Source organism: Drosophila arizonae, chromosome 3 (assembly GCF_054131065.1).
Source record: "Drosophila arizonae isolate 15081-1271.41 chromosome 3, UAZ_ARI_1.0, whole genome shotgun sequence".
Classification (NCBI taxonomy): domain Eukaryota; kingdom Metazoa; phylum Arthropoda; class Insecta; order Diptera; family Drosophilidae; genus Drosophila; species Drosophila arizonae.
This window is the reverse complement of record NC_142923.1, coordinates 28,907,666-28,922,948: the sequence shown is the minus strand read 5'-3', so window position 1 is coordinate 28,922,948 and position 15,283 is coordinate 28,907,666. Positions and strand designations below refer to the sequence as shown.

Sequence of the window (15,283 nt, the reverse complement as noted above, 5' to 3'; positions counted from 1 at the left end):
GATTCCCGAACCGACCAAAATTTTCAAAAGGGCACGAACACAGCTTCTAGGTGGGCTGAACTTAATATACCAATCCCGAAGTTGGTCTGCTAAGCTTAATCTTTCACTATCGTCTTGCTGGCTATTTTCTTCAGGCATGGGCATGGCAACATCTTCCAAAATGTCATCTTCATTTGCATTGCTAGAGCTACCTACACTATTTACCTCATCGACTAACACATTACTTTCCTTTCGTTGCCTGGCAATAAGTCGGCGTATGTTGCGCTTACTTAATCCTCTTTTGGAAGGCATATTGCAAAGATAATTCACTTGTTTGCACACTGGCGTTACTGCTGCTTATGTATATGTATATATATCTATATATATAAAAGAAAGTTGTGTAAAAGTGAAGACTGCTTATAACTTGATTTGGGCTGAACCAATTTTCATGGTTTTTGATTTGTTGGATTTGTCTCCGCAACGAGTTTAGTATAGGGTCTTAAAAATACTGAAAAAATTTGCCGAATACTTGAAAAACGCGGTTTTTTCCCCAAATGTTCAAATTTTTTTTATACCCAGTAGGCTTGGTAACAGTGACAGTTTTGACAATAGTGTAGAAGTAAATAAACAAATGTAGTCAGTCAGTCTACGGTCTCCTGACCTCGAGCAGACCTGACTATTCAAAAAAAAAAAAAAAAAAAAAAAAAAAAAAAATTTCAAATCAAAAGGAAAAATATTTCAAATCAAAAATCTGCAAAAAATCAAAAGATTAAAACCTGACTGTTCAAAAAATAAATAAAAAATTAAAAATTCGAAATTAAAAAAAAAAAAAGGTAATTATTAAAAAGTGTATTTTTGGCTTTTTATATTTTCGGACTTTTAAACTTTATAAATATTTAAAATCAAAAATCTGCAAAAATTAAAAAAAAAAAATCAAAAGTTTAAAACCTAACAATCAAAAATAAATAAAAAATTCAAAATTCAAAATTCGAAATTAAAAAAAAAAAGTTAATTATTAAAAATTGTATTTTTGGACTTTTACAAAAGCTAAATATCTCGAAAGTTCAGGTATTTGTTTGTCTCAAACATAAATTTGTGTAAATTATTTATATTTATATTTCTCGATTGTTTTATATGGTTTTGTGCGAGGGCAGTATTACTATTAATAAAAATGCCGCGTCCTAGAAGATCTAATCTTTCCCGGCGGACCCATAATGCAATTAGGCAACGGAATAGCGCGAGTCAATTATCTGACGAAGAGCGAGAAATCGCCCGAGAAAGGCTCCGCGTTAGTACCCAGGGAAGAAGGGCCTTAATTCGTGCTTCTCAAAGAGAGGCAGCCCGTGAAATGGCAATAAGAAATGGTTCAAGGATTGATTTGAATCGAGCAGCGTTTCGATATGATTGCACCATTGATTACAGCTTGAATCGTTTAGTTTGCATTGGTCCAATGGACGTTGTTTGCTAGCATTGTGGCGCATTGAAGTTTGCTGGTGAAACGCCCGGTTTGTGCTGCCTTAGTGGTAAAGTGACATTGCCATTAGCGGTCACCATAGCCATTGCGTTCCCTGCTTTATGGCGAAACACTAGAATCACGACATTTTCTAGCGAACACTCAAAAATACAATGCCTGTTTCCAAATGACATAATTTGGGGCGGAAAATATTGGAGACGGATATTTAAGGTAATTTACGTTAAAAATTTTATTTTCTATGACTGCCAAAAAAAAAATTTTGAATAATGTAGTTTGTTAGATTTCTGTAAATAGTGTTTGTAAATATAACTATAACTATGGCTTTGAATTTAAAGATTCAAGGCCAGATTTGCCATCGCATTGGATCATTGCAACCTATTGAAGATGCACAGCAAAAATTCTTGCAAATATACTTCATGGGCAATATGGAAGAACAACTTGACCGGCGTCAAGAAATGAACACAGCTATGAAAAGAGCAATTCTCCATGATTTGCATGCTTAGAAATTTAAACCAACCAAAACTGTGCAATGGAACGCGTTTGGTGATAAGAAAACTGATGAGCAATGTGATTCACGCGTTGATACTCAAAGGAAAATTTAAAGATGAGGAAGTTCTTATTCCTAGGATTCCGATGAGCTCAACAGATATGACCTTTGAATTTAAACGAATTCAATTCCCGCTTCGTCTTGCCTTCGCCATGACGATCAACAAGTCACAGGGCCAATCTTTGACTATTTGTGGCCTCAATCTAGAAAATGCGTGTTTTTCTCATGGTCAATTGTACGTGGCATGCTCACGTGTTGGCAAACGATCCGCATTATTTGTTCTTGCACCCGACCAAAAAACGAAGAATGTCGTTTACAACAAGGTGCTTGAATGAAAATCCGATTAATAAATTTATCAGTGTATCCCAGCCTGAACAACATAGCTTTCAACAATTTTTTACCTAGAAATAATATAGAGGGCAATGCAACGTTTGCCGGGCCAGCTAGTATATATATGTATATAAGTTAAGACTATCGACAGTCTAGGGAGGCTGGAGCGTTCAATCGGACATTCAAGGGGAGAACCTGATCAGTATACCTGATTTAGTTCAGTTTATATTCGGACCAGACACAGTTCAGACCTATTGTTCCAAATTATATCAAATATATTATTTCATCGAACACCAAGTAGTTATATATTCACAAGAACCCAACACAGCGTCCCCAATCACTAGTACTCTAGTGTGGGTGCGCTTAACTGGCGCCCGAACAGGGACCCACATTCTTCACAAAAGGAAAATGGTGACGTGTCAATAACAAAATATAACAATAACTTATAAAAAAGCAAGTACAAATAAATTGTTTCAAATCTAAAAGCTGGATTGGACGATTGCTGGCAAAATTAAGTGGTACTTCTGTGATTTGCAAAGTAATGGGTGAAACACCATGCCATAACATTAAAATACAATAAATAACATAATTTCTAGCAAGAGCTAGACAATTTTATAACATAAAAGAAATCGTAGCAAAATCCTTGTAGAGACGATCCTTAAAACGAAATACAAGAAATTTGCAGGCTAAATGGTGGTACAGATTGATTCTCGTATCGAGGTTCAAATCCTTGCCGTAAGACAAATATGATAAAAAAATAAACGTCACAATTTCGACCTGTGTTGAATGATGGGTTTCCGTATAAATTAAAAGGAGTTAAGTTTAAAGCACTGACAATATAACAAAATTAAAAGGCGGCCTGTCTCAACAAACAAATATGCAAATATACAAATATGCAATATACAAATATGCAAATATACAAATATGAATTATTTAAATAAATAAATGCAAATGCAATAAATGCAAGAGAGAAACCAGAAAATGAGACAGTGCCATATAAAGATACTTAGAAATTGATAATTCAAATAATTTTACAACAGACAAAACAATAACACACGTAATAATACAATTGGTAATTCGATGAAATAATATATTAAAGAAATATATTCACAAAATATAAATATTCACATCAACAATTTAAAAAAAAATGTGTTAAAAAAATGTGATAAAACAAGTAAGAACGTTGCAGTCGGGCGTTACCGACTGCGGAATACTCATTCACATCCCATCAACAATTTAGTAGTTAAGTTTCGTTCTAATACTGTAGAATATGCAGGTTTTTCCGATTTGCCACGCCCCAACTGGGCGTAGACACCTCATTTTTGGTCAGTTTTTAGAAAGAGATAACGTTACCCTAACTGCAAAGTTTGAATGCTTACCCTAAAAAAATGTGAAAATTACAGGGTATTTTTCGATATGCCACGCCCCTAAAGAGGCGTAAAAATTATTTTTGGGGAATCGATAGAGGAGGCTACCAGTAACTCAACTATCCAAATTTGAAGCTTCTAGCTATTATACTTTAGGAGATATAAACTTTTGCGGTTTGCCACGCCCCCTGTGGGCGGACATATATCCGACAAAACTTTTTGGTCTTGGGTGATCAGTCCGAGTATATATACAAAATTTGAGGTCTCTGCCATCAATAGTGTCCAAAATATAGGAGAATTTAAAAAATCACTATATCTTCAGGTCCGATTTGCCACGCCCCCAACGGGCGTAGACTTATAATTTATCTTCAGACTTTATAGAATCATACCATTAGCTGACGTGCAAAATTTCAGCATTCTAGGTTTACAACTTTAGGAGATACAGTTTTATCCGATTTGCCACGCCCCCAATGGGGGTAGATATATCCGCCATAGCTCGTGATCTTGGGTGGTCAACGCGGACCTACATACCAAGTTTCAGCTTTCTAGCTCTTCAACAAACATGATTTCTGGTATATCGGAAAATGCATTTTCCGATTTGCCACGCCCCTAGTGGGCGGATCGGGAAAATTTTAACACTTTATAAATCGGAGATATACACGAGTATGTGTTCCAAATTTCAAGTCTCTAGCTTCAATAGCGCCGAAATAGATTGCGTTCATACGGACAGACGGACAGACGGACAGACGGACGGACGGACAGACGGACAGACGGACAGACGGACAGACGGACGGACAGCAAGACGGACATTGCACAAAACCAATATACTGATTCACTTTCGTGAATGAGTATAAAAATTGTGTTTACAAGACTGTTAGAGCATTACTAACGTTTTATCTCCACAGCAAGGAATTCCGCAAGACGATTAATATCATTTTCTTATCTCAATTGGAAACGGAAAATAGCAGTAACTTGGAAACAATGAAAAAACTGATTTAGAGTAGAAAAATTAAATCGAAAAATTAAATTGATAACATAGTAGGCCTTGCATCGAGTCGAATAGTAAGTAAGTTTTCCGACATTAAAATTATTTAGTTCACTTGTACACCGAGCTCAAGCCGTAAGTGAAAAATTTTTTTGAAAAATTTACGTAAAAATAAAAAAACCTAAAAAGAAATCTTACTAAATAAGGTAATAATAATAATAATAATAAAAATTATATAAATAAATAGAATAAAAAATACCAGGTAACGGGTGAGTAAGTCATAAAAAAATGCTCTTGTTTAAAATAACATTTACAGTGAGATTAATTTGCTAATAAATAATTTAAATTCATAGGCAGTATGGAAAATATAAATGAAACATTGCAAGGGTTAAGCGCGGCAATAACGGTGTTAGCCGATCAATTTTCAAGTCTAAAAGGAGAATTGAAGCAATTGAATAATAAAGTGGATAAATTGGAAAATAAGGATACTAATAAGTCTTTATTAATAGAAGAACAACAAATCTCACTGGCCTGTCCACGTTCAGAGCTCGAATTAAATGAAATTTCGTCATTGCCGGACTGTATCAAAGTGCTGCCTACATTTGAGGGAAACCCTTCAGAATATGCCTCGTGGGTAAACAGAATTGAGTCCGTACTTGAAGATTATTATATTATCAAGGAAAGACCTCTATATCGTTCAATAATTTTACACATACGTGGAAAAATAATTGGAAATGCTGATATCTCATTGATATCATACGGTGTTCAAAATGATGATTGGCCTGAAATGAAGCGAGTTTTGCGATTGCATTATGCTGATAAAAGGGATGTTCGCACCTTGGAGTACGAATTAAATCAAATGATTCAAGGCAACAGTGACATGGAAACTTTTTACAAGCAAGTGAATAGTCAGTTTTCTTTAATTTTACAAGCCTTAAAAGCAAGCGAACAACCAGTCGTGGCATTGTCTGCATTAATAGAATCGTATAGAAATAGAGCTTTAGACGTATTTATAAGGGGATTAAACGGTGACTTACCAAGAATGTTAATAGTTAGCAAGCCAAAAAATTTACCGGAAGCTTATGCCATTTGCGTGAATTTGCAAAATATTTCGTTAAGGAGAAATGGTGTACAGGGGAAATATATGTTTCGTGGAATTAAAAAAGATTATGAACAAAGAAACTTCGTGGCTCATCCTCGTGGCAATGGTCCAAGGCAATTCTTTCAAAATGAACGACCGATGAATTCACAAAGGTATTCGGCTCCAAGGGCAGCAATTAGGATGGAAACAAATCATAATGATCAGTATCGTCATTCAAGTTTAGATAATATAAAGAGAAATGGAGCTGTGAAACGAAGCCTGAATGACACAGTGAATCCATTCTCTAAGGTACAAAGGGTGAACCATATAGACACTGTGGTGGAACCAGAATTGGAACTGGATGAAGTCGATTACAGTACAGTTAATTGTGAGGAAAGTACGGAGACTCCAGAAAATTGTCTTCAATCTGTTGAGTCATTCGAACGTGATGAATTCATGACTGAGAACAATGTAGGTAAAGTGAATTTTATGACCGAAGCCTCTCCAGCGTACCGTATATAAAATATGACACAAAGGATGGGGCAGATTTAGAATTTTTAGTTGATACAGGAACAAACAAAAATTTCATAAGTTCAAAATTAGCAGATGGTTGCATAACACTTGAGAAACCATTTCAAGTGCAATCAGCAGGAGGAAACATTCTTATTAAACATAAACTTGTTGGTTCGTTCTTTGCTTCGATGGGGAATGATATTCTAATCACCTTTTATGTACTCCCGGGGTTACAAAGTTTTGATGGAATTATAGGTGACGATACTCTAAAGAATCTGAAAGCTATAATTGATAGGGAACGGGATGAACTTATAATAGCACCGGGGATAAAAATACCTCTCTTTGCTAAACAATCATTAAATGTCAATGCATTACTTAATATTGAACATTCTGAGGAAATCAAACAGATTTTAAAGTCAATAATAAATGAATACTCGGATATCTTTGGACCACTTTCAACCGAAAGGGCAGTTGAAACTACGTTCAGAGCAGAAATTCGAACATCCACTAAAGAACCAATATATTCCAAAATTTATCCATATCCAGCTAGTATGCGAGAGGAGGTTGAAAGGCAAATTGGGGACCTGTTAAAAAATGGAATAATCAAACCATCAAAAAGCCCTTATAATTCTCCAATATGGATAGTTCCAAAAAAACCAAAACCAAATGGTGAAAAACAGTATCGAATGGTGATAGACTTCAAGCGTCTTAATGCTGTGACAATCGCAGACACGTATCCAATACCTGATATCACTTCAACATTGGCTAGCCTAGGAAGATCAAAATTTTTTACAACTCTCGATTTAACTTCGGGCTTTCATCAGTCAAGACGGCGTTTTCAACACTAAATGGAAAATATGAATTCCTTCGTCTTCCATTTGGGTTAAAAAACGCACCTGCAATTTTTCAAAGGATGATTGATGATGTGTTAAGGCCATATATTGGTAAAATTTGTTACGTTTACATTGATGATATAATAATCTTCAGCAAGGATTATGAAACGCATTGGCAAAACCTCAGAGCCATTTTTATGAGACTTAGAGAAGCAAAACTTCAAGTTAATCTGGAAAAGACACAGTTCTTATGCTCGCAAGTAGAATGAAATGAAAAAGAGATGCTTGCAATTATTTGGGCATTGGATAATTTACGATCTTATCTGTATGGAGCAAAATTAATTAGGGTGTACACGGACCATCAACCGTTAACTTTCGCTTGTGGAAATAGAAATTATAATGCCAAGCTGAAACGTTGGAAGTCGAGAATTGAGGAGTATAATTGTGAGCTTTTTTATAAGCCAGGAAAATCAAATGTAGTTGCCGATGTTCTGTCGAGAATTCCATTACAAATTAATGCGCTGATAAATGATTCACCCTCCACAGTATACAGTGCTTTACAAAATGCTTTAAATTTAATACCTTATGTGGAAGTGCCAATCAATGTTTTCCGAAATCAATTAATATTCGATAAACATATAATCAGTTATAAGTACGAGACTCCACAAATCGGATATAGTCGACATAAAATTCCAATAACAAAGGATGTCATAAGTAGTATTTCAAACGCACTGAGAAACTATATGAAACGAACAGTTATAAATGGAATTAAGATTCCCGAAGAATTCATAGAGCATCTCCAATCGTGTTATTTAGAATTATTCGGGTGTTATAAAATACGAATGACACAACGCTTAATAATTGATGTTGTTGATGAGGAGCAAATATTAAAAATAATTGAAACAGAGCATAATAGAGCACACCGTTGTGCAAAAGAAGTTAAAATACAGATTTTGGAAAAATATTATTTTATCAAAATGAGTTATCGAATCAAATCGTGGATATCATCCTGTGAAATTTGTAAAACACAAAAATATGATAGACATCCAAACAAACCATTTCTACAATCAACACCAGTACCAACATATCCGTGTGAAATAATACATGTGGATATCTTCACATTACAGGGAGAGAAATTTATGAGTTGTATCGATAAATTTTCGAAATTTGCGAAACTGTTTCATATACAAACTAAGTCTGAGGAAGATGTGCTAAGTAAGTTGTCTGAAGTGCTTCATTACTTCACAGTTCCCAGAATGATAGTCACAGATAATGAAAAGGCACTTCAGACTCGTATTGTTTTGAATTATTTGGCTTCTCTTGATATTCAGGTGTATAATACTCCAACACAAAAAAGTGAGGTCAATGGACAAATTGGGCGATTTCATTCAACCTTTTTGGAAATATTTAGATGCTTAAAGCAACAAAATTCAAAATACTCCTTTAAGGAATTAGTAAATATTTCGGTAGATCGATACAATAACACTGTACATTCTGTTACAAAACAAAAACCAACAGATATATTCTTCAACAGAACTTCAAGGATAAATTATCAAGGATTGACAAATTTTACACAATTGGTACATGATATAAGAGGTTTAATTAAATACAGGCAGAAACAATCAAATAATTGGAAAAATAAAAAGAGAACTACACCAATACAATATAATGAAGGAGATGAAGTATATGTAAGAAATAATCAAATTAAGACTAAGGATAAAACAAGATTTACAAAAGATAAAGTAAAGGAAAATCGCAATGTGACAATCAAAACAAAAACTGGAAAAATTTTTCATAAGTCACACTTAAGAAAATAAAAAAGAAGAGGGAAAATACTCATTTAATTAATAATCACTTCACAGCACCCACAGCATTTTACACGTGTATATCCTTCCTAGTTGGAATATTCGTGGATATCCAAGATGCTAATGGTATGTCTCCTAGTTTCGAATATTCATGGTGACGGGCAGATGCCAGAATTGTGATCCTGGATCCTGTGATCGTAACTATCATTGGCTTGAGGATTGATCTGCGGGACACAGATATTTAGACGGGGAGGAGTTAAGACTAGGGACAGTCTAGGGAGGCTGGAGCGTTCAATCGGACATTCAAGGGGAGAACCTGATCAGTATACCTGATTTAGTTCAGTTTATATTCGGACCAGACACAGTTCAGACCTATTGTTCCAAATTATATCAAATATATTATTTCATCGAACACCAAGTTGTTATATATTCACAAGAACCCAACACAGCGTCCCCAATCACTAGTACTCTAGTGTGGGTGCGCTTAACTTATATGTTTATATATAATATAATATATGTATATATATATAATATAATATAATATATATATTATATAAATTTATTTATTTATTGTATAAAATATTGTTAAAATTGGCTTGATTGCAAGTCTTTTAATTAATATATATGCATATAATTACATGCATATGTATTTACATATATATATGCGCGTATATTGCACGTGGTCATAAACGTTTGACCGTGAAATAATTGCTGGCAAATAAATAGCCAGAATTGCAATGTACAATGTATGTGTACACTTAATTCCGTACAATTACTATTAAAATTATTAATTGTAATGCAACAAGCCAATTTTACAAATATTTTTGTTTAACTTACTGCGAAATACTTTCCTTAACGTCCACACAGCACAAGAAAATCAGAAAAGTGACGCGACGCGGCGGGTAAAACGAAATCAGAAGTCATCACACATATGCAATTATGCACTTGTATTTACGCACATTAACACTATACACACAAAAGGAATAGGCATAGACAAAAAACCAAACGAAAGAAGAACGCGTGCCACACGCAAATCGGTAAAATTGAAAACGAAATTCGACAGACGCAACGAACGACGAAAATCGTTTGTTGATCAGAGGGGAAGGGGCATACAAAACCGAAGTTGACAACAGCTCGATTCTTTCGTACGAGTAGTCGTTTTTATTTTGCCCATTACAAATGCGCTGAAAAAAAATCTCATAGGTAATGCATTACTTACGTCTCGTATTTCATGCATTATTTCGACCAACCTCATTCAGGTCGTCGCCACTGGGAAGTAGACAAAACACATGTATGACACCCAAGTGTTTTACAGGCACCATGGTGTAAGTGTCAAAGTAACGGTTGTTTTGATTTTGCTTTAGCTCCTTTCTTAGCTTCCTAGTTTACTTCGTGTTTGATTTTGGCATCGAAATGACATCTGAGGAAATTAAAATTAAAACAAGTAAGAACGCTCCAGTCGAGACTGCTCGACTAGGAGATACCCTGAACCCTCCAAGCTGATATTCTAATCATTCTGCACTTCTTTTATGCACACATACATACACATGCATCCACACGCACGCACGCTCTGCTAACTGCGCAGTAAGCAGCGACTGCGCTTGGGCTGCGCTGCAGTGTGGGCAATATTATGAGAATTTATTTGTTGAATACCTTCTTTTGTAGACATACGATCTTAATAAAACTTTTAGGGCGTAATCATATGGCGAATATGTGTGTACATTCCAAAGCCCAAGTCTCTAGTACTTGAAATGCGTCTTTTACAAATTGGGGGTGAAGGGGGCGTGGTATCCAAAATCTGTAAATTACAAAATCTTTGTACCGATTAACTTTTTATACAACGCAAATTTGAAGACTCCAGGTCTAAAAATGTTCAAATTAGGCCAAAAAAACAAAATCAATTTTTCGATTATTCTCGATAAAAAAGTTATCGGACGATTTATCGAAAAAATAAAGCAAACTCGTACTGCGTATGGTACTCACGAGTATGCATGCCAAATTTCAGCTCTTTAGCTCTTGTAACTTCTGAGATCGACGCACTCATACGGACGGACGGACGGACGGACAGACGGACAGACGGACAGGGCTATATCGACTCAGCTCGTCACGCTGATCAAGAATATATATACTTTGTGGGGTCTGCCACGCCTCCTTCTGCTTGTTACATACTTTTTCACAAAACCATTATACCCTGATTTCCCATTTTCAATGGGTTCAGGGTATAAAAAGCAAGTTTGCAGCACAAGTTAAGCACAACATTAAAAAGCCCATGCCCTACTCGATGGAATTCCAATTACAATATGGTCAATTCAATAGTAAATAACTGGTCAACAATTAATAATATATTAAGTGAGACAGAGGGAGGTCAAAAACTTATAGTCGTAAATAAATCCACTTTAAAAATAATATTATTACTTCTTGAAGATTTTGAGAGAATATTTAAGGAATTACAAACGTGTAGCTCTCCTTCATTGTGCTATGTTTTACCCTCAATAGCCAAAATAAAGCTTCTTTGTGAGCCAAATGCTGAAGATGTTTCGTCGATATCTGTTCTTAAATCAAGAATATTAGTAAATGTGAACACGATTTGGAAAGAAAATTTAAGTATTTGGCACAAGGCGGCTTTTTTTTATATCCTCCAGCAGCAAAAATGGAACATGAAGAATTATTAGAAATTAAAAACTTTTGCATTGAACAAATGTACAATTATGTTCGTTTTTCAAATCAACCTTCGCAAAATAATTCTTGTACATTAGAATCAAATCCAGCCAGTCCAAATTGTCCACTTGAAGCGAAGATTCCTAAAAGAGATATGTTTGTGCCAAAAACAACTTTTTTCTTCTCCCAACTGGTAGCTCAGGCCAATAACAATTTAAAATCGCCCCCAGAAGAATTTGAAAGTTATTCTGGTGAAAGAGTAACTTTAACTGAGGATTTCGAACCCATTGAGTGGTGGAAAACCAAAGAAAATTGCTATCCGTTATTATCTAAGTTAGCATTGCAACTTCTTGCAATACCTTCAAGTAGTGCAGCAGCTGAAAGAGTATTTTCTTTAGCGGGCAACATAATAACAGAAAAAATAAATAGATTAGGTCCAAAAACGGTAGACAATTTGCTCTTCTTACACTCTTTTTTTAAAAACAATAATTTGTAATTTAATTTTTATTTTAAACTTGACTGAAAAAAAAAAAAAAACAGAATATTTTGTTATTTGCGATATAATGTTTATATTTCTCTTATGTTAAGCTTTAATATATTTAGTTTGTTAATTAAATGAAGTATTATAATGTTTATTTAATATATTTAATGAATATAAAAAAATATATTTTTTATTTAAATATTGCTTTTTTGTTCACTAAAACAACAACACACACACACATTGTATGCTTCAATTTTTGTTTTGTTTTGTTGCAGTTCTCTGATGTATGGATAGTGGACGCCATCGATATCCGACGATTGTTTATTTTGAATAATCGATAGTTCGGTCGGGCGGATAGATCGTTGCTCTATTAAAATGGTTACTGCATAAGTATCGAATCACCCAAATATTCGGAAACAAATGAGTGTGCTGAAATTTTTGTTGTACTACTTAAAAAGGAATTTTTTTTTTCTTATTAAGAAATTGCTTACATCTAAAAATATAAATAATCTTTCATTATTTTTTATGCTTTATTACATTTCGTATTTCTTTGCGGCCCGGCAACCAATGCTGCCAGGCACTACTAAAAATTCAATTTAGACTCATTAGAGTGCTCCTCTCCACGGAAATCTTTAGTAAAAGGCGAAAGATTTATTCGACAACTGAAGAGAAGCCAGAGTAAATAAATGCAAGCTAACTACCTGACTCTACCTTGCCTTCGAGTTAACCAATTGAGAATTACAAGAAACCTACTTTACCTGAGCAACCCCTAAAGTATGCCACATAAAGTGCCACATAGGGATTTGAATGGTGTGCAAGGTAAATTCATTTAGAATTCTCAACTGATTTTAGCTGTAGCTCAATAGAGTACTGAGTACTTGACTGTGAAGAGTTATCGCTTCTCGGCCTTATGGCTAAGATCAAAGTGTAGTATCTGTTCTTATCAGCTTAACATCTGATAGTTTCTCCATTGGAGAACAACAAATGTTAAACTGATTTTTGGAATCAGACGGAGTGCTAGGGGCTTGCTCCACCTCTGTCACGGGTTGGCCCGGTATTGCAGTACCGCCGGGATTTCGGCCCAATTTTAATAATACATTCAATCTCTTATTTACGGAGTCACAAATCTATATTTATAAAAGAAAGTTGTGTAAAAGTGAAGACTGCTTATAACTTGATTTGGGCTGAACCAATTTTCATGGTTTTTGATTTGTTGGATTTGTCTCCGCAACGAGTTTAGTATAGGGTCTTAAAAATACTGAAAAAATTTGCCGAATACTTGAAAAACGCGGTTTTTTCCCCAAATGTTCAAATTTTTTTTTATACCCAGTAGGCTTGGTAACAGTGACAGTTTTGACAATAGTGTAGAAGTAAATAAACAAATGTAGTCAGTCTCCTGACCTCGAGCAGACCTGACTATTCAAAAAAAAAAAAAAAAAAAAAAAAAAAAAAAAAAATTTTCAAATCAAAAGGAAAAATATTTCAAATCAAAAATCTGCAAAAAATCAAAAGATTAAAACCTGACTGTTCAAAAAATAAATAAAAAATTAAAAATTCGAAATTAAAAAAAAAAAAAAGGTAATTATTAAAAAGTGTATTTTTGGCTTTTTATATTTTCGGACTTTTAAACTTTATAAATATTTCAAATCAAAAATCTGCAAAAATTAAAAAAAAAAATCAAAAGATTAAAACCTAACAATCAAAAATAAATAAAAAATTCAAAATTCAAAATTCGAAATTAAAAAAAAAAAAAGTTAATTATTAAAAATTGTATTTTTGGACTTTTACAAAAGCTAAATATCTCGAAAGTTCAGGTATTTGTTTGTCTCAAACATAAATTTGTGTAAATTATTTATATTTATATTTCTCGATTGTTTTATATGGTTTTGTGCGAGGGCAGTATTACTATTAATAAAAATGCCGCGTCCTAGAAGATCTAATCTTTCCCGGCGGACCCATAATGCAATTAGGCAACGGAATAGCGCGAGTCAATTATCTGACGAAGAGCGAGAAATCGCCCGAGAAAGGCTCCGCGTTAGTACCCAGGGAAGAAGGGCCTTAATTCGTGCTTCTCAAAGAGAGGCAGCCCGTGAAATGGCAATAAGAAATGGTTCAAGGATTGATTTGAATCGAGCAGCGTTTCGATATGATTGCACCATTGATTACAGCTTGAATCGTTTAGTTTGCATTGGTCCAATGGACGTTGTTTGCTAGCATTGTGGCGCATTGAAGTTTGCTGGTGAAACGCCCGGTTTGTGCTGCCTTAGTGGTAAAGTGACATTGCCATTAGCGGTCACCATAGCCATTGCGTTCCCTGCTTTATGGCGAAACACTAGAATCACGACATTTTCTAGCGAACACTCAAAAATACAATGCCTGTTTCCAAATGACATAATTTGGGGCGGAAAATATTGGAGACGGATATTTAAGGTAATTTACGTTAAAAATTTTATTTTCTATGACTGCCAAAAAAAAATTTTGAATAATGTAGTTTGTTAGATTTCTGTAAATAGTGTTTGTAAATATAACTATAACTATGGCTTTGAATTTAAAGATTCAAGGCCAGATTTGCCATCGCATTGGATCATTGCAACCTATTGAAGATGCACAGCAAAAATTCTTGCAAATATACTTCATGGGCAATATGGAAGAACAACTTGACCGGCGTCAAGAAATGAACACAGCTATGAAAAGAGCAATTCTCCATGATTTGCATGCTTAGAAATTTAAACCAACCAAAACTGTGCAATGGAACGCGTTTGGTGATAAGAAAACTGATGAGCAATGTGATTCACGCGTTGATACTCAAAGGAAAATTTAAAGATGAGGAAGTTCTTATTCCTAGGATTCCGATGAGCTCAACAGATATGACCTTTGAATTTAAACGAATTCAATTCCCGCTTCGTCTTGCCTTCGCCATGACGATCAACAAGTCACAGGGCCAATCTTTGACTATTTGTGGCCTCAATCTAGAAAATGCGTGTTTTTCTCATGGTCAATTGTACGTGGCATGCTCACGTGTTGGCAAACGATCCGCATTATTTGTTCTTGCACCCGACCAAAAAACGAAGAATTTCGTTTACAACAAGGTGCTTGAATGAAAATCCGATTAATAAATTTATCAGTGTATCCCAGCCTGAACAACATAGCTTTCAACAATTTTTTACCTAGAAATAATATAGAGGGCAATGCAACGTTTGCCGGGCCAGCTAGTCGTTTATATTTAAAGA

At 34.6% G+C, this 15,283-nt stretch overlaps 1 protein-coding gene, 1 long non-coding RNA gene and 2 other non-coding genes across 9 annotated transcripts in view; 3 read left to right on the top strand and 1 right to left on the bottom strand.

Moving 5' to 3' along the window:
- sick (sickie) overlaps nt 1–15,283 on the top strand; it is a 328,412-nt gene that overhangs the window by 77,073 nt on the left and 236,056 nt on the right. The window lies entirely within an intron of this gene.
- Nucleotides 350–15,201, top strand: LOC149270006 (uncharacterized). 5 transcript variants are annotated; one of them, XR_016268894.1, is made up of 5 exons: nt 350–812; nt 1,134–4,759; nt 5,036–13,867; nt 13,954–14,483; nt 14,608–15,201. It is a non-coding gene; the product is annotated as an uncharacterized LOC149270006 (long non-coding RNA). The 5 variants fall into 5 exon arrangements; XR_016268891.1 differs by having other exon boundaries at nt 354–812; nt 1,134–3,504; nt 4,603–4,759; nt 5,036–14,483; XR_016268890.1 differs by having other exon boundaries at nt 351–812; nt 5,036–14,483.
- Nucleotides 12,619–12,735, bottom strand: LOC149270008 (U5 spliceosomal RNA). Its single transcript, XR_016269583.1, has one exon. It is a non-coding gene; the product is annotated as a U5 spliceosomal RNA (small nuclear RNA).
- On the top strand, nt 12,948–13,143 carry LOC149270007 (U2 spliceosomal RNA). The gene has a single exon (XR_016269566.1). It is a non-coding gene; the product is annotated as a U2 spliceosomal RNA (small nuclear RNA).